This window comes from Macrobrachium rosenbergii, chromosome 28, assembly GCF_040412425.1.
Source record: "Macrobrachium rosenbergii isolate ZJJX-2024 chromosome 28, ASM4041242v1, whole genome shotgun sequence".
In the NCBI taxonomy this organism is placed as follows: Eukaryota; Metazoa; Arthropoda; class Malacostraca; order Decapoda; family Palaemonidae; genus Macrobrachium; species Macrobrachium rosenbergii.
Genome location: NC_089768.1, coordinates 34,415,001 through 34,437,500, shown reverse-complemented (window position 1 = coordinate 34,437,500; position 22,500 = coordinate 34,415,001). Strand labels below are relative to the sequence as shown.

The window sequence follows — 22,500 nt, the reverse complement described above, 5'->3', positions numbered from 1 at the left end:
TGTATTAATGTAACTTTTGTTTTTGGAAGTCAAAGAGGAGAATATTTTCGAAAACTTAGTCGGCAAATCCGAGGTAAAGACTAATTCGAAACCTTCATATGCAGTGAAGTCCCTCCATTAATATTTCAGCTATATATCCTGACTTCATGAAGTCCAGAAAAATTGGGCAGGGAAGGGTCAACCAATTATAACTGCGCAGATTACAAACCAGACATTAGTGGTGGGAATAGATATCATTCTATGCATTCTTTGTCTGTTGATGTGTCGTTTCAATCTACTTCTCTTCCTCCATCTTCCTCTCCCTCCTAGATTTCTTCCTTAACTTTCTGTCTCCTGTCAGAACAAAAGCTTATATTATCTCGACGACCAATCACAGTCAGGCAGCTGTCAGATTGGTGGGAGCCGTGTGTCCCTCGGTGACGTCACCGAACCTCCCCTCTCTCTTTGCGAAGGTTTCATATGCAAAGGAACTAATCGTAATCTTCTTCTTCTTCTTCTTCTTCTTCTTCGATCCCTCAAAAGACACCGGAACCCATTCGTTTAGTGGGATTTGAAAAGACCCCGATCATATACCCAGCCAAGGAAAGAAACTTCACGCGTCAGTGTCCTCTTTTGAGAGAGAGAGAGAGAGAGAGAGAGAGAGAGAGAGAGAGAGAGACCTGCTGAGTGAGACCTTCCGATCACTAGGGTGTATAAGGAAAATAAACTTAATAAACCTAATTATGAAGGGGTTAAATGAGTGATCACTCGTTGGCAAGAGTAATCAGGGCCTAATTAGAAGTGTCTTTGTTTTGCTAATGAATCGATGGGTAGAGAACACACGCTCTCTCTCTCTCTCTCTCTCTCTCTCTCTCTCTCTCTCTCTCTCTCTGTTCCTGCCCGGTTTCCTCTTTCCCACGCTACTTGAAAGGGGTAAAAGGGATGGAGAGATGGAAGAAGAGAAGACAAGGAATGAAGAAAGGGATAACAGCGGAATAGTGAACAAAGGGAGAAAGGGATGGTGTGATAGAATTATGCATGGAGAATAGGTGAGAAGCAGGAAGGAAAAAATAGAGAGGAAATAAAAGGAGGGGCGAAGAAAATGGACAAGAATAACACTAGCGAATAGAGGGATTGGGGAAGTCAGAGAATAGGTAAAGAATAGATTTTGAATGAGTGGAAAACTGGGCTAATTGGCGAAGGAAATGCATAAAGGATAGAAGGGAATTACGTAAAGGCAAAAACGAAGTAGGGGATAGAAGAATATAGAAAGGTACAAAAGAATTACCAAATAAGAAATACTTGTACGGTAACAATGAGCCATGTGCTATTACGTTAGCCACGTAATAAAGAATATCGCTTTTTTCATGATGAAAGGCAAAAAATAAAAGAGAAATAAATGAGTAATGATTATAAAAGAAGGGATTAATATATAGAGATGAATAAAAAGTCGAGGATTTCTTATAATGGACTCAGAAGATGAAGTTCATTTGCCACTCCTGAAAGATGTAAGTTTTCTCTCTCTCTCTCTCTCTCTCTATCTCTCTCTCTCTCTCATGCTATGAAGTTCTTCCGATTTATCTATTATCAATTCAGTTTGGATTTACAAAACGAAAGCGTCAAATTGACAACTACAAAAGGTTCTCTCTCTCTCTCTCTCTCTCTCTCTCTCTCTCTCTCTCTCTCTCTCTCTCTCTCGAAATCCAATATTCATGAGAATTTCTATCCATTGTCTCGTAATTGGCGCAGGCATCACATTTCATTAAACTTTGATTCTTATCAGCATCTATTGTGACATGTTCTATGGGAGATATTTTTTCCAAGATACAGGATGGAAGTACAGAAATACATTGCCGTGTCCATGTCAGTGTAAGGTTTCATGTGTGTGTGTGTGTGTGTGTATGTGTATGTGCCCGCGTACAAGTGTAATACTTGATTCTTGTACTTGGCGAGGATGTTGTGTAAATGGAACCTCAGGAGTTCAGGCGAAGATGCATTGCATTACTACCTAAACTGATTTCTTTTTTCTATTTCCTATTAACTATTGTTACTTCTTTTAAATAAACATCATATTCTTTGGAAGCTTGAATTTCTAGTCATAATAATAATTTTCTTGTTGAGTGTCTTGATAATATATCGTGTGGTCTTTACGGACATACTTTTAGAGCAAACAGTTATGCACAGTGTATCGTATTAAGTTAAAATGCGTGGGTGTTTTTTAGAGAGCGAGAGAGACTTTTTTTGGTCCTTACATAAACATTTTAAAAAATGTTACAAATGTAGTGGTCTGGTTAAACTAAGATATACTTAGGAAACATAAGCGTCGTATGAGTTCATTAAATTTACTTGTTACTAAATTTAATACGCTGATTATTTTTGTGTATTTATTAAGGATTGGGATAGGTGTCAGTGGAAATGTTTATCCCTGCCAACGAAGTTGGAAGGAGGTTATGTTGTCATCCAGTCATCCACGTATGTTTGCCCGTGCGCGCGCGCGTTTGTGTGTGTCCTTCAGTAGTATATCTCAAGGTAGAGCGAACAGAATTTGATGAAAAGTGGAAGAAGTATTCATTAGGTGACCTTATAGACATCATTAACTTTTTAGAGAAACTGGTCAAAGGTCAAGGTCACAGATTTTCGGCAGTTTAGATGTTTCATCTCCAGATTCCTATTTGTGCTCTCCTGTGATATTTAAAAATGTTATAATTATATTCCCACAATTATTATGTTCAGTATTTTTGTTTCCTAAAGCTTAAAGGCCAAGGTCAAGGGTTTTGACGCTTTAAATGCTATCTGGCTGGCTATACATTTGTGGTATCCTTTAAATAATGGTCTCTAATAATAGTAATTCTCTAATATTTTAGTTTATTCGGCTAGACCTGTACTGAGAGTTCTTCTTCTTCTTCTTCTTCTTCTTCTTCTTCTTCTTCTTCTTCTTCTTCTTCTTATTATTATTATTATTATTATTATTATTATTATTATTATTATTATTATTATTTCTCCTGCTAGTCAAAATATGCTCGTAAGTATTTAAATCTTCTATGCTGTTTTATAAAAGGTTACATGTTTTTATATGTAAAATCTTGAAATCAATATATTTTCCGAAGAACTGCAGCTATTCTCTCTCTCTCTCTCTCTCTCTCTCTCTCTCTCTCTCTCTCTCTCTCCATTTTACTCTCGTTTCCTCCTCCTCTCTCACGACGCACTTCACTGATTTTACCATTTCCGTTTCTCCTTCCTCACTTCTCTTGCTCTCTCCTCCTCCTCCTCCTCCTCCTCCTCCTCCTCCTCCTCCTCCTCCTCCTCCTCCTCCTCCTCCTCCTCCTCCTCCTCCTATTCCTCCGACTCACTCTCTCCGCATGGAGTGGGCTGTGGAGTGGCCACAAATGTCACCCACTACTCCACGACGCTAATTAGTAACACGAGATTCCCCCTTCCCCTCCCCTCCCCTCCCCTTATCCGCTCAGCGCCCAAGACCACCCACCCATTCCCCCCGCTACCATCACACTCGCCAAGCCCCAAGCACAGACCCCCTTAACTACACCTCTCTCTCTCTCTCTCTCTCTCTCTCTCTCTCTCTCTCTCTCTCTCTACTTCTCTTACTTTCCCGAAATAATTTGCCCTTAGTCTTGCTTCTCAAAAGCTCGAGGGGTCTTCATGATTCTGAAAATGCTATCTGAAAGAAAGGAGGGGTTGGGGAGGGAAACGCACGTAAGCTCTTACATGAACGTACGTGCGCGCGCGCGTGCATGCACACCTGTACACTCTCACAGATGCAAACAGGCACGAGGGTTCTTTGAATGGGTTTGGTCCGATCTTGATTCTCCGGATATTAAATGTTCTCTGGCAGAGTTGAAATTAACAAGGTCTTTCGTTAATTAACCAATGGTTCTGTCATTCGCTTTGTCATGCCTAGGCTTCATATTAAAGAGGGTAATTAAACATCTCTTTGTCCAGGATAAATAGAGGTGTAGAAAGAGAATAAACATGTGAAAAGTAAGTAAGCACATCTCTTCGAAACAGACGAGCATAAACATGCATACATATTCATATATGTAAATATATACACACACATTATATATATTTATATATATATATGTATATAATTTTATTATATATTATGTTCATAAATAAATTATATATATTATATATATACATACTTTTATACATATACATTTCCATATGCACTCCAAGTTATCCACAATTCATTTGTATCAACTTTCCTCGGTGGCAGCGGCGTCCCTTAAATTCCAGGAGCGCGCTGGAATGGAAACCCATTCCTAGACAAAATGTGGCGATTATCCGTCGGGTCAGGCAGCACCGAACGATTTCCAATCGGCCCTCCAGTTAAGACCGTAATTATAACCTTGACACGGGCTGGATTTTGCAATAACTGGCTATTCACTGGTTTGCGACTGAATGCTGGGGACTATTTATTTTCCTTAACGAAAACCTGGAACCTTAATTGAAGTCTCTTGGGTCCTTCCAGGTGTAAGCGTTACAAATAGTTAAACCTGGAATGTGTATTTGTAAGGTTTTGTGTGTGTGTGTATGTCGATGGGAGTGTATGCCTCTTTGTGTATGTTTATGTGATTGTGTTTATATTTACACAATTTTTTTTTATAATGCTGAAGAAAGGTTTTTTGGATAACTGAACTGCGAGGGCACAAAATACATATAATTGTATATATATATATATATATATATATATATATATATATATATATATATATATATATATATATATATATATATATAATTCACCAGACCCTTTATCCCCCCTTTTGGATGGGCAAGCGATAGAAGGATCCAGGAGTATAGCTTCCTGGTATTCTCAGCAAGCCTCTGAGGGTGAAGCTGCCAGGCCCAATCCCTCTATTCCTTAATGAAATTAATGGTCAAGAGTCATCACCCCAAAGAGCTTATCATCTAATAACTCGTAACCTGAAGCAGCAATCAGTTCACAATTGCTGTTAGTTAAGAACGGATCAAGTACTGCGCCATTTTATGAATGACAAGGTAAAGTCTTACCTCTTTGATAGCAGAACCTCATCTTCTAATTATCTGGATGTTAAACTTAACATCTAATGAATGCAGTAGCTACAAATGACAGGATATTCACGAGGGCAGGGAAAAATCCCCGAGCCTCTTTTCCTGCCGAGAGGAACGGGATTCATCGAACCGCAGTAGCACCACTATGCGGTAAATGTGCCTCACTGTCGAACTTCTCAGTTCCAGAGGTCCTTTATCCCTCACACCGTTGGACTGTGGAACAGTTCAAGCGAAGATACAGTGCACTACTACCCTAAAGCAATTCTTTTTGTAATTTGTAATTTGCTTACATTTTTATCTTGTTATTTATTAATTTGTTTATTTTTTCTTTTCTGATAACTGGTCTCTTCTTTCTGTTGCTTCTTTGTAATGAACACCATATTCTTTGCTTCTTTATAATGAACACCATATTCTTTGCTTCTTTATAATGAACACCATATTCTTTGCTTCTTTATAATGAACACCATATTCTTTGCTTCTGTATAATGAACACCATATTCTTTGCTTCTTTATAATGAACACCGTATTCTTTGCTTCTTTATAATGAACACCGTATTCTTTGCTTCTTTATAATGAACACCATATTCTTTGGAAGCTTGAATTTCAAGGTAATGGCCACTGTGGGCTTGTCCATGTGAATATGTTTCGTCTTTTGAATTATAATAATAATAATGTTAATAATAGTAAACATTATTTTTATAAAGACCTTACAAAATCGACTCATAGACTTATGTTAATTCCTTTTAATACTGATCACCGAGGGTCATATAACATGAACTGAAATTTTCACCCATTTCATCTCAGTCTAGCAGACCCATTTCATCTCAGGCTAGCAGACCCATTTCATCTCAGGCTAGCAGACCCATTTCATCTGAGGCTGGCAGACCCATTTCATCTGAGGCTGGCAGACCCATTTCATCTCAGGCTAGCAGACCCATTTCATCTCAGGCCAGCAGACCCATTTCATCTCAGGCTAGCAGGCCCATTTCATCTCAGGCTAGCAGGCCCATTTCATCTAAGTCTAGCAGACCCATTTCATCTCAGGCTAGCAGACCCATTTCATCTCAGTCTAGCAGACCCATTTCGTCTCAGGCTAGCAGACCCATTTCATCTCAGGCTGGCAGACACATTTCATCTCAGTCTAGCAGACCCATTTCATCTCAGTCTAGCAGAGCCATTTCATCTCAGGCTAGCAGACCCATTTCATCTCAGGCTAGCAGACCCATTTCATCTCAGGCTAGCAGACCCATTTCTTCTCAGGCTAGCAGAGCCATTTCTTCTCAGGCTAGCAGACCCATTTCTTCTCAGGCTAGCAGACCCATTTCATCTCAGGCTAGCAGACCCATTTCATCTCAGGCTGGCAGACCCATTTCATCTCAGGCTAGCAGACCCATTTCTTCTCAGGCTAGCAGACCCATTTCATCTCAGGCTAGCAGTTATACACACACACACACATACTCTAACACACTCATTTATATATACATACATACTTAAATTAGTTATTTCATTCCAGCTATTAATCCGTCTTCACATTCTTCACTTCTGCAAACTGCAAGCAAGCAATGTAATGCAAAGACGCGAAATCCCCCCCCTCTCTCAGAAACGTTCAGGAAAAGCAAATGTTACATGAAAGAGGAATCAGATCATATTCTAATGGCTGAATCCACAATTAAGTCAATATTATCAACAGTATCTCGCCCTGTCCGCCCGGGGCTCTTGATGTAATATTTCTAGTCTGCTGAGCCGATATAAAACTCCTCTCTCTCTCTCTCTCTCTCTCTCTCTCTCTCTCTCTCTCTCTCTCTCTCTCTCTCTCTCTCTCTTTATAATCGTACGCCAAAGCCAGCCTCATTTTCGGGAAATTGAAACTCTCCTCTCTCTCTCTCTCTCTCTCTCTCTCTCTCTCTCTCTCTCTCTCTCTCTCTCTCTCTCTCTCTCTCTCTAATCCTACGCCAAAGCCAGCCTCATTTTCACAAAGTTGAAACACTCTCTCTCTCTCTCTCTCTCTCTCTCTCTCTCTCTCTCCAAAGCCAGCCTCATTTTCACAAAGTTGAAACACTCCTCTCTCTCTCTCTCTCTCTCTCTCTCTCTGTTATGAAGAACTGGCGAAAGAAATACACGATTAATGGAATTTGATTTGAATAATAAATTAGCATTGCCTGCCACCCAGCCCCGTCCCTTCGGCAGCCCCCCCCCCCCTGGTCGCTTAAATATTCTGGACGAAAGAGGAAAATATATATACTGACTTGTGTTCATTTTTATTTTATTTCTTCGTTACTTACGTATTAATAGTCTTCCTTTGTTTGGGATACTGCCGTTAGCCGTAGTGTCGCCATTTCCCCGTTTAGTATTTTATTCATGGATGATATTAACTAGTTATTTACTTTAATAATCCAGAAACGCGTCGCACTAACTTGTATAGCTTTTATGACTAAAATATATTATATATTTTGTCAGGTATGGAAATACATTGACGAGTTATATATATTATAATAATTGCTAAACTAGCCATACTGAATCGGCAGTTTTCATGACTGAAGGTAATATATTTTGTGAGACCTATAATTACAGCTCCTAGAAGCATTAATTTAATTAAATATGCTTACATAATTTTCTGCCGTGATTTCCTTTATTGATCCGATTATCCTTCTGTCTTTGAAACCAGAGGTATCAACATGAGTCGGAATGCTGCACAAATATCAGCAGATTATTGTCAGAATCAGCTGTTTGACTCTCCTGCTCTCTGCTGGAAATGATGGCTTTATGTAAGTACTGTTCATGTAATTATTTTCAGTAGTGATTTTCCATATTCTTTTCTGAGGAGAAGTGACAACCTGATTTTTTTTTCGCTCTTGAGTCTGAAGTTAGAAGTTCACGACGGATTGAATATTTATCCAAATATTTATAGAGTCAGTTGCTCCGTTAATTCCTGTTGATTTATTACACGTAATTTCCCCCTCTCCCTTATTGTAAATTTCCAGTTTTCGTAAACACAACCAGTGGCGTTTATTTTGTAGGATTTGCACGACTGACCCAAGGTTCAGTGGGTGAGCGGTCTCTTTCCCCTGGAATCCCAATCATTGTTCGTGACTCGTTGTGCCATACAAAACAGTTTTAGAAGGAACAACATTCTGTTAGCTAATTTTCGTTGAGCTCATGTCCTCTCTTCACGGATCTCGAAGGTGGGAAACCTTACCAAGTTTTTTGCTCGTAATACAACTCCACTTTGCGTAATTTCCCATTGGGAGTCATTTAGTTACAAGTCACCGGTTTACTTTCGATATGCGTTATGTTATGCTATGATAACCGGTAGTAACCAGTTATCAGTCGATGGAATTCTAGGTATTTCTAGGGGTTTGAAAAGTATGTCGTGATTGCATTCTTAATCTGAGGTTCCCGATTACAGAGAACGATAATGGTATTACTCACAGTAATAAAAAAATTATTTTGTTCTCAGTACTTGTACCTTTTTTTTTTTTTGTAGTTTTAAGCTTTTATTCGACGCGAAAAGAGATAAATAGTTTTGAAATTCATGAACACCATTAACCAAAGTTGCCGAATATGTGAATATGAATATGAATCTGTGCAAATCTCGCTCACTTTTCTGAGTGCAGCATGGCCGATTTTCAGAGTATAAGCCATACTTTGCTGAATTCAGCATCGAAGATTTTCCGTGTAAAAGCTACAAGCTTTGCTGATTTTCATTGTTGATTTACAGCGCAGAACCCACGCACTAGGCTGAATGCAGCATCGCAGATTTTCAGTGTAGAACAATCACACTTTGCTGAATGCAGTATTGCTGATTTTCAGTGTATAAACCACACACACCTTGCTGAGTGCAGCATTGCTAATTTTCAGCGTAGAACCCACACACACTTTGCTGAGTGCAGCATTGATGATTTTCAGTGCATAAACCACACACTTTTCTAAATTAATCGTTGCCCGGTGTCTGAGCAAAAACACCCACTTTTCAGACCGCTAGTGTTGAGCGCCGATCAGACTTTGTCATTTGCTTATTAGAGTATAGTATGTATGTTTACCTGCAGTACATATGCGAAGCTGCGCAGAGTAACTCAGCCGTGAACTTTGATGCGTTTTAGTTACCCATTCCACAAGATGTACTGTTTTCTTGATGCTCCTGTCCATTATTCTGATTGTTTACAAAATTACTCTGATTGTTTGCAAAATTACTCGTGGTTGTTTTACAAAATTACTCCTAATTGTTTTACAAAATTACTCCTGATTGTTTTACAAAATTACTCCTGTGTAAAAATTAATCCAGATTGTTTACATAATTACTCGTGGTTGTGTACAAAATTACTCTTGATTGTTTTTACAAAATTTTGACTGTAATTGGAACTTTTGTTGTTAATACCACATAATTGCCCCTATCGTTACTATAATTATTGTGAAAATCGTTATTAATATTGTTTTTGGTATTTTTGTTGCTAAAATTGTTTTTATATGCCATTTGTCCTGTTCCCAAGAGTATTGTTTAAAACTCAGTAACCATTTTGCTTTGAATTAGAACATAAAGAAATTAAACATGCAAATGATTTGAGGTAACACACACAGACCATTCAGAGGAAGAAGAAGGAGTTGGGGTGGGGGAATTAGAGAGCTAGAATTTTGAGGGGAAAAGATAAGAGAAGGGAAAGTTGGGGGTGGGAGGGGGGGGGAGAATTGAAAGGGGGAATCTCGTAAGCGTCGGCACCAGCCTCCATTACATTTAACAAGTCAATATGTGAATAAGGTTCAATAAGGTTCAATCTTGCCCGGGTGGCCTTAATACTTGCTCATATTGACAGTATTTCCAGACTTCGACTCAAATAAATTACTTATGTTAATATTGACATCTTAAATACCAAAGACTCCTCTCCTTCTCTCTCTCTCTCTCCCCCCCCTCCCTACTGCCATCCCGTACCTACTGCCATCCTCTCTTGCGTCATTCCCTTAACCCCCTCCATTCTCGTCGCTTTTATCTTTTTCCATCTCATCCTTCCCTCCTCCTTCGCCTCGGCCCACCATACCCCTTCCCTAAGCCAGTCTGCCCCCCCTTCCCCCTCCCTGTTCTTCCTCCATTTCGTCAATTGACTTTTTTTTCTTCTTCGTTTCTTAAACCACACCCCCATATTTTTTCTAATTTTTTTTTACCATTACCCTTTTTTATCTCTTACAAATCATTCTATCTCACCTGCCATTTCCTTCTCATTCTCCTCCATCTCTTCATCCTCCTCCTCCTCCTCCTTCCCCTTCCCCATCTTCTTTTCCCCCCTCTCCCAATTCCTCCCACCCTTTCTATTCACATCTCCCCTCCCCCCAAAAAAACTTCGCCTCAACCTCCATTTCCTATTTGATAATATTGGGAATAATAAAATAATCATCGGAGTTTTCCACCCTTTTCCCGAATGAGTTATGCAAACAGAACCAACATAACCCATGATTTCTTACCTTCGCTCGAGGCAACAAAACATTATTTTTGCATAACGGAGATGCAACAGGCCTTTGCCCTAACCCAACATCTCCCTCCTCCTCCTCAGGCCCATGGCGGGGGGGGAGGCGTATGTCCGGGGAGTGGGGTGTTCTTCCTCAGGGGAGAAGGACCCTACTGTGGTAGGCTGTGAGAGAGAGAGAGAGAGAGAGTGAAACGTAGCGAACTAAGGGATTATGCCTCAGGTATATTTTGTGGGAAATGAAACTACCAGGAAACACTGACGATAAAAGGAAAAATGAATTGTTAGGATATGAGGAAATGAAGACAGATGATAACCAGTCAATCAGTACACCAAAGACAGATATCAAATCGATTTGAAACGGATGAGGCCGACGATTAGTACCGTCGTGTTTTAAAAAAAAATTTCACTACCAACGTACATTGGACAATTGGTTGTAGATGTATACGTATGAAAACCTAAGTGTTTGAATATTTCATTCCATAAATACTGATATATTACGTGGCGGGCGAAGTTCTTTTCATTTATAATTGTCTGGGATTCCTCAGTTTTGCAGGATGTTGAATGTGGAAATCACCTATTATTATTATTATTATTATTATTAGTAGTAGTAGTAGTAGTAGTAGTAGTAGTAGTAGTAGTAGTAGTAGTAGTAGTAGTAGTATTCAGGAGACGAAACCTAGTCTTATGAAACAAGTCCCCAGGGGCCATTTACACGAAATTCAAGCTTGCAAGGAATGTGGCGTTCATTTGCAAGAAGGGTCGTAAGGTATATATCACCTGACGTCTCTGTTTTAAAGTACATTTTGCCAAGTCACGGGCCTCCAATATTTCATTCCTTTTACTGTAGCTCCGTTCGTATTTCCTTTCTTCCATCTTACTTCCCACCATCTCCTGACACTCGTAACTTCGAGGTTTTCCTCCTGTTACACCTTTCAAACCACCTTTGCTCGCAGTTCCCCTTTCAGCGATGAATGACCTCTTAGGTCGCAGAGCTTGGCATTTATATCCTATATATTATTTTCCAGATCCTACTAGTTACTTGTGCAAATTTGTAGGCATGATTCCTTACTTTGTAAATATTCACAAACTTATTCGTTAGTGAATTAAAGATGACTGATTGATTTTGGGTTACCTGGCGTTACACCCAACAGGGTCACTGGCGCTGATGAATCAAGGAAAGTAATGTCAGTGGGAATAGACAGTTTGATGTGTGAATCCCCCTAAATAATAATAATAATAATAATAACTCACATTATCCTGATTAAATTGTTATTCATTAAAGCTCCAAGTTTATATACATTAATTGTTTCTTTTGTAAAGTTAAAAAATAAAATTTTTAGCCTTTAAAAATAATTTACTTATATAAATGCAGAGTTTTAATGAATAATGTAATAACAACAATAGTGAAAAATAGTGAAAATTATTTACTTCCGAGCATCTTTCGTAAAAATTCTCGCATTCCAAATGAGAACGAATTCCCGAATTATTTTTTTTCTTTAACTTTTCGCAGTCAAGCGAATTTCTCTTCGTAATTTTTTTTTTTTTTTTTTTTGGGCCCGAGACTCATTAGAGCATGACCGAATGTTGCCGTATTTGAAGCTACAAAGTCTCGCAGATTGGAGACTCATCCCCGTGCCCCCTCACCCCTCCAAAACTTCCCCCCGACCTCATCCCCCTCCCCCCCTCCACACACACACACACACACACACACACACACAACAGCACCTGTGAACAGAGCCATCATCAAGAGTTGGTTAATATTATAAGCATCCTTTTTGAGGTGGTGGGGGAGGGGGTAAGCATCCCTTACCCTCCATCCTCCTCGTACCCCATCCCCTTCCTCTTCCCATACCCAAGGGAAGTGCCCAGGAGAAAGGGGAGTGTAGGTCTAAAGAGTTTCTGTGGGTAGTGAGTGTGGGTGGGGCTTACATCTCTAATCCTCCACCCCATGTCCTCCCCTTCCCCTTCCCCAGGGAAGGTACCCAGGAGAAGAGGGGGTAGTAAAGCTAGAGGGTTTTTGGGGGTGGGGAGTGTGGGTGGGGGTTTAGATCCCCCACCCTCCGTCCGCCTTCCTCAAAAACTTTACACATTATGAAGATATTCCCAAGTCACTCACCCAACTTCTTCCTCCGTTGATCAACTTGCGAGTCTGTTTTGTAATTATGCTCAGAATTAGAAACGAAAATGATAAAAATGATTTTACGTTTTAGAATCTCTTGGATATTGAAGGTAGACTCTGCTGCGCCATTGCTCGTGTATATATATATTTATATTTATATTTATATATATATGTATATATATATATATATATATATATATATATATAATATATATATATATATATATATATGTCACATATATATAGTATACTAGCCGACCAATCTGGCGCTGCCCTGAAAAACTGAATGACATTCGATGAACTCTCTCTCTCTCTCTCTCTCTCTCTCTCTCTCTCTCTCTCTCTCTCTCTCTCTCTCTCTCTCCTAACACACCCATTTACTATCATAGAATTCAACACCCTTAGGCCGTGTATTCACAATCGTGTTTACCTGTCATATCTCCTGTCAGTTCATCGAAACTGCCGTTAAAACTTACTTGTAGACGACAGCTTATGGGCGGAAACAGTCCACTCACCGGAACGGATGAACTGATGGTATTATTTTACCTAAATAATTTCCATCCGACTGACAGGTAATTGCATGTTTGGTCAGGTTAGCGTCAATTTCCCGCTAATAATTTTGTTTTTCAGGTTAATAATTTGTATTTTCAGGTTTATAATTTTGTATTTTCAGGTTAATGATATTGTATTTGCAGGTTCAGTTCAACTTTCAAGGTTCACTTCACATAGAATTTTCACTTTTATTTTTCCAGAGAGTTTTTGTTGAAATTATCTATACAGTTTTTTTTTATAGGAGAATTTAGTAACTAAGAGGGGTCGAGACTTTCTCTTTGAGATAAAATAACAATTGAAAGCCGAGACCAATCTCTTGATTTCATGATAAATTATTAATATTATTATTTTTATTATTATTTTGAAAGAATAAACTCCTATTCTTATACAACAAGCCTATGGGACCCATTGACTTGAAACTCAAGCTTCCAAAGAATATGTTCGTTTGAAAGAGGCTTCAGAAGGTAATCACTTATTAGAAAAGGAAAAAGATAAATGATATATAAATAGGTGAAATGGATAAATGAAAATAAATTGATCGTGATAAATTATTTTTTATTTGTTAAATGACCGACGTTACGTCATTGTTAGCCCAATGTTAATGTGAGAAATTCTGCCATTGTTGGTGAACGTAGGAATGCTATATTTACAAATATGCAACTGTACCCTGTCGGCAGAATTGGAGGTTATGTGGTAATGTAAGAGAGAGTCGACATGGCAAGTGGTGAAAGTCTAGCCCCAGGTTAAACGACGGCAAGTTTGAACGTGGATTTCATTACCCTCGGTGTTATGCACAGAATATAAAGATTCAAAGTCAGTGTATCGTTAAATTAAAAAAAATGCCCTGAAGATCGCTTTTTTTCCTTGCTATGTCATTGCAAAATACTTAACTTATTTCTGAAGAAAACGAGTAAAAAGCAAATTAAGAATTTACTGAAAAAAAGTAATATATTTGGATATCTACACCAGGTTTCACTTTATTTATGGTCACATTACCCATCCTTTAATTCAGGTAACGAAAATTGTGTGAAAACGAAAATTGTCTGAATATAAGTGAAAATATGGGAAAAAAAGTTATTTTTGTTATAATTACAAATCGTGGAAAAAATTTTTTATTTACCTCCATTTTTGCAGTTGTGAATGGTAAACTTTACGTTATTATTTGATAAATACATCAGGACTGGGATAAATACTTTTTCTCAGTACAGTTTCTTATATTCTGGGCGTGACAGAAAACAGTTAATTAGGAAAAAATGTATGAGAGAAATAATAACGTTCTTTTTCCCATAGATAATCCTCTCCTACGAAAACCAGTCATGTTTCTGATAGTTCGTCCCATTTTGGGCAAAGTGTCGAATATGCATTTTTTCAATTTTTTTAATTATCTGCTTCGACGGTGATTTTATCACCGACTTCAGCTGAGTATCAAGTGCCTCCTTCACCATACGTCCTGTATGGTGAAAGAGGCAAACCTGATAAAATCACCGTCGATGCTGATACTTCAATCAATTGGAAAAATGCTTGTTCTTCACGTTTCCGAAAGAGGGACAGTTGTCAGATACTAGACTGGTTTTTTGTATTGGATAATTTTCTGTGGGAAGTGGGACTTGCTATTATTTATTCCTAATTAAATGTTTTTCGTCGCGCCCAGGCTATAACACTGACTTTGGACACACAATAGAACCCTTTTATAATTGGCAGCTCCGACATAACTCTTCACTGGAGACTAGTTTCCCCAGAGGACCAAGTTTCTGTCATAATCTTAATAAATTTCCCCCCATATTCTTCCCTTCCCTTTTGTGGGGTAGGGAAAAGAAAGGGTGGTATTTTTCCATCCCTCCCTCATTTCTTCTCTCTCTCTTTTCGTGGGGGGAAAAAAGGGGGGGATATTTTCCCATCTCCCCCAAAAAATCAAGGAGAAGCAGCTCAAGTGTAAAAGATCAGATGAAATAGTTACTTTCTCGATCTGCCATAAACTAAGTCTTGGGGCCTCCCCTGATTGACTTCGTGGTTGGGTTTATGGCCGTGTTTTCCTTCTTACGCTTTTCTTACCGCACACACGAGACTCATCCTCTCTGAATTCCTCCTCCTCCTCCTCCTCCTCCTCCCTCCTCCTCCTCCTCCTCCTCCTCCTCCTCCTCCTCCTCCTCCTCCTCCTCCTCCTCCTCCTCCTTAATTCTCAAAGTTTGACTACTTTTTTTATTTGTTTTTCATTTGTTTTTTCATATGTTTTTTTAATTCTTTGTTTTTACTTAGTAGAAATGCATAGTTTATACAAACATTATTTATATATATATATATATATATATACATATATATATATATATATATATATATATATATATATATATATAATGTTTTCTTTTTCTCTCTCATCTATCATAGTAAATTCCTTCTTCCTCCCCCCCAACTCCCACTCCCTCTCCCACTCTCACCCCCACAATCCTTATCCTCCATAGTAATTCCAAGTTCAGTCATTTCAACACCTAATTCTCCTGTTCCTTACAGTTCTTTGAATGTTTTTTTACCATTTCAGTATACTAGTTCATTCATTTTATTCGTCTTTCAATGATTTTAAGGCCTGAAGGTCAAATGATCGTTTCGTAACATTATCTGATTCACACGTGAAGTAAGACTTTTTATTTGTGCATATATATATATATATATATATATATATATATATATATATATATATATATATATATATATATATATATATATATATATTTATATTTATATATATATGTTTTATATATTTATTTATAAATATATGTGTGTATTATATATTATATATCTACTGTATATATATACAAATATATATGCAAATATTTATATTTATATATATATATATATGTACAGTAGACCATCCATGTCTACTAGTACGTGCAAACATACAAACAAACAAACACTTCTAGACACTAAACGACTTCTCCTCGTGTGTGATTCCGAGCCTCTTTTGATCAGCATATCATGAAAGCCAACTCTCCTTCTGGGAGAGAATAAACAACTGCCAACCTCCCCTGGACGGCAGAGCCAGTTCTTAGGCTTAATCACTTGACCTTTGCGAGCTCAAATACATGAAATGCCTAACAAATTAATGTCATTTGGTACCTCGGGCACGAGAGCAGCTCGCTCGCCCCCTTCGACCCTTTCCGAGGAGGACGCAAGGCCGAGCTGGATAACCTTGTTGACTGAACGCCGGCTACCAATAGCGTGTTGATAGCCCCGGCCTGTGTTTACAATGGGGGAACGAAGGAGCGAGATTCTGTACAATCGCGGCCGGAAAAATTCTGTCCAGTTGTTGATTAGGTTTACACACATTTCATTCACCCAGAGGCTCCCGTTTGTAGATAAGGAATTATTTACGGCTGAGGGGGGCGAGCGTGGAAAAGCATTTCGAGGGCCCCAGAAGACACAATGGGGAATGTGTGATTAGTGAGACGCTCTTTCCCGAATTCAATTCCTTGCTCTGAATTAATGCAGGCTGGGCTGGGCATGTGTGTGCGCGAGGGTCGCTGCGTCACACGAGGAGGGTTTTCAGAGGCATGGGGGGGTTGGAGCTGCATAAGTGGCTTTTGCGTTGTTTTTTTTTTATGTGATGATATTGCAATGGATTAGACACTTTTACAGTCAAGTGAATGGTCGTTCGTATTCTAGAATCGATCAATCTTTTAATCAGATGTGTTGGTTTATAGTAACACTAAAGGATTGATTTATCTTCAAATTAGCAGTTGTATATATATATATATTATAATATATTAAAATATATATGTATATATATGTGTGTGTAATATAAGTAAATAGATAGATACACGCACATACACACACATATATATATGTGTAGTAAATATATATACACACATATATATAAATGTATGTATGTATGTATGTATGAATTAATTACATATGGCCTCAGGTGATACATTTATTTATCAATTATCCCTCTAGCCATCTGCCTTTTAGTACGGTTTTCTTGTCTTGTCGTGCTCTATATTTCAATTCTAGTCTTCCATTGCAAGAAAGTACGAGTCAGGAACTGGGAAGTATCTTGACCTGATATTACACAAAACCAGTTGCCCCAAATAACTCCGAAAATCAAATAACAGTATTGACATTTCTGTGTTATATAAATCGAAGTAGGGTATCTCTTCAGAAATTATCGTGTGAGTTTTAGTTTTCTGTAAAAGAAAATTATTGAGATGGCTTTGTCTGTCCGCCCTCAGATCTTAAAAGCTACTGAGGCTAGAGGGCTGCAAGTTGGTATGTTAATCATCCACTCTCCAATCATCAAACATAACAAATTGCAGCCCTCTAGCATCAGTAGCTTTTGTTTTATTTAAGGTTAAAGTTAGCCATGATCGTGCGTCTGGCAGGACACACCACCACCGGGCCGTGGCTGAAAGTTTCATGGGCCGCGGCTCATGCAGCATTATACGCTGTACAGAAAACCCGATTGCTATTGCATTTTTATTTGTTTATTTCAAGGAATCACTAATTTTTCCCAGTTTTAAACTTAGAAAATTATATCCGCCTAAATATTGCTAATGACCTTTTTGGTCTACTGAGTGAAATTTGGCATCTCAACATTTTTCTAAGAATTATATATATTTATATTTATATAATATATATATATATATATATATATATATATATATATATATATATATATATATGTATATATATATATATATATGTATATGTGTGTATATTTTTGACCTTTCAGGCTATCAGTTTATCTTGACTTTTAGTAATATCTTCATAAACCAAAAACAAAATATTACCTAGTATTTAAGCAATATACGAAGCATTATTACCCCCCTAAATGATGCTCTCATAGCTTCACATATCGCTTAAATTACCTTGGTAATATTTCGCTTTTTGTTTTGAAAATATTGCTGAAGGTCAAGAGAAACTGATAGACTAAAAGTTAATATATATATATATATATATATATATATATATATATATATATATATATATATATATATATATATATATATAAAAATAAAATCCACGAAGGAAAGGAAACACTGGAGTGCTGCAGAGGTTTTTCGACTGTCCGTCGTCTGCTAAGCAAAGGACGACAGACAGTCGAAAGGCCTCGCAGCACTCCAGCGTTTAGATATGTCTTGAAAAAATGTTGAAATGCCAAATTTCACTCAGTAGATAAAAAAGTAATTAAATAGTCAGGGTATTATATGCCCCATTGGTTCTCAAGGGCAAGGGGGTACGAAAAGGCTAAATGGCACTAGAAAGATCTGAAAGCCTTTTCATGGAAAAAGTGAATAGCTAAATGAATAAGTAAAAAGATAAATAACGAATAAACACAAAATACATCAAATAAATTGGAAAAAGGAGAATGTTAAAAATCCCTTGATCTTAATCTCATGCTAAAAAAAAAATTTAAGGATGTCCATCACTTGACAGAAAATTCCCAGGACAAGAAACAGGATCAAGGTAGTGGTTATTAATAGACCGAAATAACTGTGAAGGACTCGTGAAGGACTCCAGTCCTTCATCCCTCCCACACCGAAGAAAGGAAAGGAACCGCTTGACGGCGATGACATGCAGTTGACAAACTGATCCTGAGTCTTGTCAATAACCGTTAATGAATTCCATATATTCCCTGTGGAGAGAGAGAGAGAGAGAGAGAGAGAGAGAGAGAGAGAGAGAGAGAGAGAGAGGCAGTCAGGGAGGCGGACGGGCGGTCACTTTGAAACCAATACAGAATACGGTAAAACAACTGCCCTCGGGGGTGACTCAACAAGTAGTTCGCAGTATCGGGGTCGAGAGATATCGGGGTCCTGTTGACAGTATTTCATATTCAAATCAGGAAAGCAAACATTCCACTGGTTTTAATTAAACTTCAAAGTTAGGGTGGTCGGCATCCATCCGAACCACCCCCTTCAGGACTCGCCACCTCCTCCTCCTCCTCCTCCTCCTCCTCCTCCTCCTCCTCCTCCACCCATAGGGTCCCCCTTCTTCCCCCCCTTCCCATTCCCCTAAGCCTCCCTATATTTCCGAATATCTATTGCCCTTATATTTACGTTTGATCTCGGCTCGGTTGGACAATCTGGAGTCTCTGCAGAGGTTATAGAATTTATATCTATCTGGACAATCTGCAGTCTGCAGAGGTTATAGAATTTATATCTATCTGGACAATCTGGAGCCTGCAGAGGTTATAGAATTTATATCTATCTGGACAATCTGGAGCCAGCAGAGGTTATAGAATTTATATCTATCTGGACAATCTGGAGCCTGCAGAGGTTATAGAATTTATTTCGATCTGGACAATCTGGAGTCTGCAGAGGTTATAGAATTTATATCTATCTGGACAATCTGGAGCCTGCAGAGGTTATAGAATTTATATCTATCTGGACAATCTGGAGTCTGCAGAGGTTATAGAATTTATATTCATCTGGACAATCTGCAGTCTGCAGAGGTTATAGAATTTATATCTATCTGGACAATCTGCAGTCTGCAGAGGTTATAGAATTTATATCTATCTGGACAATCTGGAGTCTGCAGAGGTTATAGAATTTATATCTATCTGGACAATCTGGAGTCTGCAGAGGTTATAGAATTTATATCTACCCGGACAATCTGGAGTCTGCAGAGGTTAGAATTTATATCTATCCGGAGTGGAGGCATTTCTCTATACATTCAGACACCCCCTTCCCCATCCTCCCCCTCCCTCGGCACTACTGGCACTCCCCTTCCTCTCCCCTCCCCCTTTTTAGCCTTCTTTCATAAAGGAAAGGGATGTGGATGGTTGGGGGTGTGATAGGGGGTATTCCGATTCGAACCCCCTCCCACCTCCCTGGCACTTATAACATTCCCCTCCCTTTCCATCCACCTCCCTCCCCCCTCCCCATCATCAGTTTTTTTCTCATAAAGGGAGGGGATGGTTAAGGTAGGGGGATTTTTCCTCACCCTCCCCCTCCGTCTCCCTTCCACTCTTCAGCTTTCATGAAGGGAAAGGGATGGCTCGGGTAGGGGAATATTTCCTCTCCCTCCCCCTCCGTCTCCCTCTCCCTCCCCTCTTCAACTTTCTTTCATAAAGGGAGGGGGGATTGGTGGTTGAGGTAGGGGTATATTTCTCCCCGCTCTCTCCCACCTCCTCCACTTAAGGTTTCTTTCACAAAGGGAAGGGGATGGATGGTTGGGGATTAGGGGTAGGATATCTCAAGGGGGGAGGGGATATTTCAGGGGGAGAAGGGGGTTGGTGGTGTCTTTTGATCCCTTTTAATAAGTTGAATTTGGGTTTCATTAGTCTTGCATGTCGAGCGAGATTTGGCACTTGCGCCCGGGCCAGGTATTGCCGAGTTTGGTTAATTAAGAAAGGAGGGCGAGTTTGGCCCGGGCCTTATTGCATATAGTTTTAAAGTTGGACTCGGATGTTTTAGGCGTATCGCTCTGCATAAATTGGAAATCTCATTTGGATACGAGAATTCGGGGCCTCTTCTTTTTCCTTTCCCTTTTTTATCGTTCGTCGTTTCTTTTTTTTTATGTTTTCTTGTGTTTCGTTTACTCTGGATCTAAATTATTATTGACGGCGGTTAGAAGAAGTAGAGGTGTATTGATATTTATAAGGTCGATGTCATATTGAATTCGCGTACGGTGACCAAATTTTGCTGACAGTCAGTTTTCAACTATGTCGTATGTCAGCAAAGAATTATTTGAAAATTGGAATCAATGACATTTTCAACAATGTCATTTGTCATCAAAGAATTATATGAAAATTGGATACAATGACATTTTTCAACAATGTCATTTGTCATCAAAGAATTATATGAAAATTGGATCCAATGACAGTTTTCAACAATGTCATTTGTCATCAAAGAATTATTTGAAAACTGGATCCAATGGCAGTTTTCAACAATGTCATTTGTCAGCAAAGAATTGTTTGACAATTGGAGCCAATGACAGTTTTCAACAATGTCATTTGTCAGCAAAGAATTATTTGAAAATTGGAGCCAATGACATTTTTCAACAGTGTCATTTGTCATCAAAGAATTATATGAAAATTGGATACAATGACATTTTTCAACAATGTCATTTGTCATCAAAGAATTATATGAAAATTGGATACAATGACATTTTTCAACGATGTCATTTGTCAGCAAAGAATTATTTGAAAATTGGATCCAATGACTAAGTGTAAATGAAAGTTAGTTTTCAATAATGTCAGGTGTCCGCAAAGAATTATTTTAAGATTGGATCCAGTGACCAAATGCCAATGGAACTCAGTTTTCAACAGTGTCATTTGTCAGCAAAGAATTATTTTTAAACTGGATCCTGTGACTAAATGTTAATAACAGTCAACAATGTCTTTTGTCCTGCCCTCGAAATGGGATCTTTATATTTGCTGGCACAAGGCTGGATATATATATATATATATATATATATATATATATATATATATATATATATATATATATATATATATATATATATATATATATATATATATATATATATATATATATATGTTAAAGTGATTAAAATATATATATATATATATATATATATATATATATATACATATCACGTGTTATATTAAAATATATATATATTTATATGATTATAATAACTTTAACACTTGATTCGTTTAGCACACATCACTACACTTGAAAACATGAAAGACTGGGTGTAGGTCCTGACCGGTTTCAGCTTTATTTCCAAGTCATTGACGAAGGTATATGTATATATATGTATATACATATGTTTGTGTGTGTGTGAGAGAGAGAGAGAGAGAGAGAGAGAGAGAGAGAGAGAGAGAGAGAGAGAGAGAGAGAGAGAGAGTCTGACCTACCTCTGAATATATAAAAAAATAAAGAAATACTAATCATTATCTTCATAATGACATGAAAAAAAAAAATAACCAAAAGAGAGACTCGAAATTTCTACCCCCCCCAAAAAAAAAAAAAAAAAAAAAGGAAAATAATGACTTCTGAAGATGAACACTGATGTACATTCTATCAATTGAGCCACGCTACGTTACTGTATCGTTCATTTATCTTATAAAGGGTCGTTGAAATGGACGGGCCAAAAACATATATTAAATGATAAAAGATATTCTGATTTCTTAGGGAAGTCTCCGACCGTCGTCTTACGGGGTAAACAAACATTGGGGGGAAATCTTTAAGGAAAATCTTTTTCGTGTCCGGATATAAAAAGGTTCCTTTTTTATCGACTGAGGTTGGTTTGTCTTTTTTTTTTTATATTTTTTAAATGTTGGGTTTTGCAGCAGTATCTGTGAAAGAGAGGTCTGTTATTATTATTATTATTATTATTATTATTATTATTATTATTATTATTATTATTATTATTATTATTATT

At 38.0% G+C, this 22,500-nt stretch overlaps 1 long non-coding RNA gene across 1 annotated transcript in view; it reads left to right on the top strand.

Annotated features, from left to right (window-relative positions):
• Window positions 1-22,500, top strand: part of LOC136854235 (uncharacterized) — a 1,096,131-nt gene that overhangs the window by 552,637 nt on the left and 520,994 nt on the right. Inside the window, exon 3 of the long non-coding RNA XR_010857668.1 lies at window positions 7,699-7,796. This is a non-coding gene — a long non-coding RNA (uncharacterized lncRNA). The remainder of the gene's footprint in view (window positions 1-7,698; window positions 7,797-22,500) is intronic.